This window comes from Octopus bimaculoides, chromosome 3, assembly GCF_001194135.2.
Source record: "Octopus bimaculoides isolate UCB-OBI-ISO-001 chromosome 3, ASM119413v2, whole genome shotgun sequence".
NCBI classification, from domain to species: domain Eukaryota; kingdom Metazoa; phylum Mollusca; class Cephalopoda; order Octopoda; family Octopodidae; genus Octopus; species Octopus bimaculoides.
The window spans coordinates 36,821,525-36,824,399 of record NC_068983.1 but is presented as its reverse complement, the minus strand read 5'-3'; the positions used below and the strand labels follow the sequence as shown (position 1 = coordinate 36,824,399).

The 2,875-nt window shown below is 38.9% G+C and overlaps 1 long non-coding RNA gene across 1 annotated transcript in view; it reads right to left on the bottom strand.

Moving 5' to 3' along the window:
- Window positions 1-2,875, bottom strand: part of LOC128247278 (uncharacterized) — a 153,729-nt gene that overhangs the window by 4,699 nt on the left and 146,155 nt on the right. The window lies entirely within an intron of this gene.

Sequence of the window (2,875 nt, the reverse complement as noted above, 5' to 3'; positions counted from 1 at the left end):
ATATATATATATATATATATATATATATAGGTGTGTGTGTGTGTGTGTGTGTATGTGTGATTTTGTGCCTGTGTTTGTCTCCTCATCACCGCTTGATAAACGGTGTTGGTGTGTTTACATCCCCATAATTAAGCGGTTCGGCAAAAGACACCGATAGAATAAGTACTAGGCTTAAAAAATAAATCCTGGGATCGATTTTGTTCTACTGCTCCAACATGGCCGCAGTCAGATCACGGAAAGAAGTAAAAGAATAAGAAATTAAAGCTTTGTTTTGACGGGATAAATTTTAAGCTAAAACAGACTCTGCCATTTCTCTGCTCGGCTTAACACCAAATAAGTACATCACAATCTTGTTAGGAGAAACGATAATTACTCGTAGTTTATCCCAGCTTAGCCACAATCTTAATAATTTGGGAGCGAACTTCAATGTGATTGATTGACCCGCTTGAAGTAGCGACCAAATCTCTCTAAAATATACACACTTCGACCTAAAAATATGCTGAAAAGAAATAAAAGAGATTATGGATCATATAGTTTGAGATAAAACTGCCTCAAACGAAATGGTGGTCATAGTTAGAATGTTTTTGATCATGCTCGTTCAAGGCTGAACGCCGTCATTGAAAAAAAGGACGAAGAAATAAGATTAATCTCGTGAGCCAAGACTGAGAAAAAAGGTGGGGGTGGACAATCAGTTTCAGACCTACCACACACACACTCACACATATGCATAAACACAGACACACGCTCGCACGCACGCACGCACTCACTCACTCACTCACACACTCACTCACTCACTCACAAGACGAGCTTCTGCATAGTTTCCACCTAACAAATCTACTCTCAAAGCATTGGTCGGCCGTGGCTAAAGTAGAAGACACTTGCCCAGGTTGCCGCGCAATGTGACTAAAACTGAAACCCCATGGCTGCCAAGCGAACTTTTTAATTACAGTCACACTTCTGAAGCTATAGGAGAAGACACTTGCTCCAGATACTTCGCAGTGAGACAGACCAAACACGATACCACAAAATTGCAATGTGTATAGTATGTATGTATGTATAATGTAACCTCGTGTATATCGTTGGCGACTTTTTCTTCCTCCGTCTTCCCTTCTTTGGACTTTCCTGTATTTCCGACGAAGAGCTCCGCTCGAAACGTCAAATTCTCTTTCTTTCCTTTCCTGAGCGTCCAGTAACACAATATCTGTATCACGTCTTCGCGTTGTTGTTTTTTGCTGTTTTTTTGTCGTTTTTCTTTTTTGAACTCACTATGTATGTATGTATGTATGTATGTATTTATGTATGTATGTAATGGCCTCCTATACTTATTTAGCCTAAATGCCAAATGATGAAATGTTTAATTCTCTTTTTCAAATGCGTTAAATCACTTTAACTTGACATCGTAACTTTCACAAAGTTTTAAAATGTAAAGAGTTTTAATATATATCTGAACTTTTATGTAACAACTCCTTGATAAAAAAAAAAAACAAAAATAGAAGTCACGTAAAATGCTACAGCTCAGAACAATTCCCCAGTCCCTTAGAAAATCGTAAGTGCTACTTATATTAGAATACTTCTGCTCGCGCAAGCGTGCGATATTGTAGAGATCTGCTGTCCAGCACATAAGCGTTCTTCCATCTGTTCTCTCACTGTTGCTATCACAGTGGCTCTTGTCTCGCTCTGAATTAATAAGAGGTATGCTACCTACGTCTAAGCCCACCTCCTGCACTCTCATCTGCCATGTCTCATCGTCACATCTCGTACATATACAAATCTTTCAACCTTCCATCCCATATGTGCATCCCTCTGGAATTCTATACATGCTTCAACATACAGAAGTTCACCACCATAATTTTCGATCGGACAGCAAAGGTTATGGTTTCGCGCCTGCTTCTAGACAAAGAAGTAAAATAACCAATTGTAAGCAAATAACGATCAGCTGACGAGTGATACTGTACGTGGTCACTCGACTTGGTAGAAATAGTAGCTAAATCTCGCTTAAATCACACACCACCGCTCTGAATAAGGGCAAGACACATCCGATTATGTAATTATAACTAACTCTAACAGGACAGAATGGCACGAACAAATGAAGGAACCGCTACATGTTCCTTCGACCTGCAAGAAATAGTGACCAAATCCTCATCAAATCACTCCCTATTAGAAAAACAAAGAAGGAACATATTAGACCAGGTATGGGTAACCTTTTTTTCGAGAAGCGGGCTACATGAGACATGCCATATCATCAGGCGGACCTCGCTACTAAAATCACTGAAAGTAATTATTTATCAGGTGTATCATTCAGAAAGCTCCGCGGGCACAGGTTACCCAAGATTGCATTTAGACAATGAAATTCTTGATAAAGAAAGAACAAACGCTATGGCCATGGCTGACACAAAAATAATCCTAGGTTTATTCCGGGATGACTACAGAGTCTTTTATTTTAAGCGTTTGCTCCTTTCATTGTTTCTTTCCCATCACCTTCTCGACAATCCCTGACAATTTCTTCCCTCTCCCCTAATCATTTCAATTAACTTCTATCATGATGATAACGCTGATGAGCACAAAAATCTTTCTATTTTCATATGATTTTATTTCCCGCCCTTTTTCTCAAGCAATTCTTTTGTTATAGTAAATGCAGCTGTCACTGACTTCGAGGTGAATAACTCTCCTCGTGTTGTCACGTCTTTTGACCTTAGCATCCGCTTTGCTTTATTTTTTTATTTTACTTTTATTTATCATCACATTTCTTTATTTTGTTTGAAGGCTTCTTGATACAGATACCTTCTTCCCCCACCTCTACCCTTACCATACCGACTGAATTCCTTAGGAATTTTGCTTAACTGACTCACATTCGCAGATTCCCTAGTTATATATA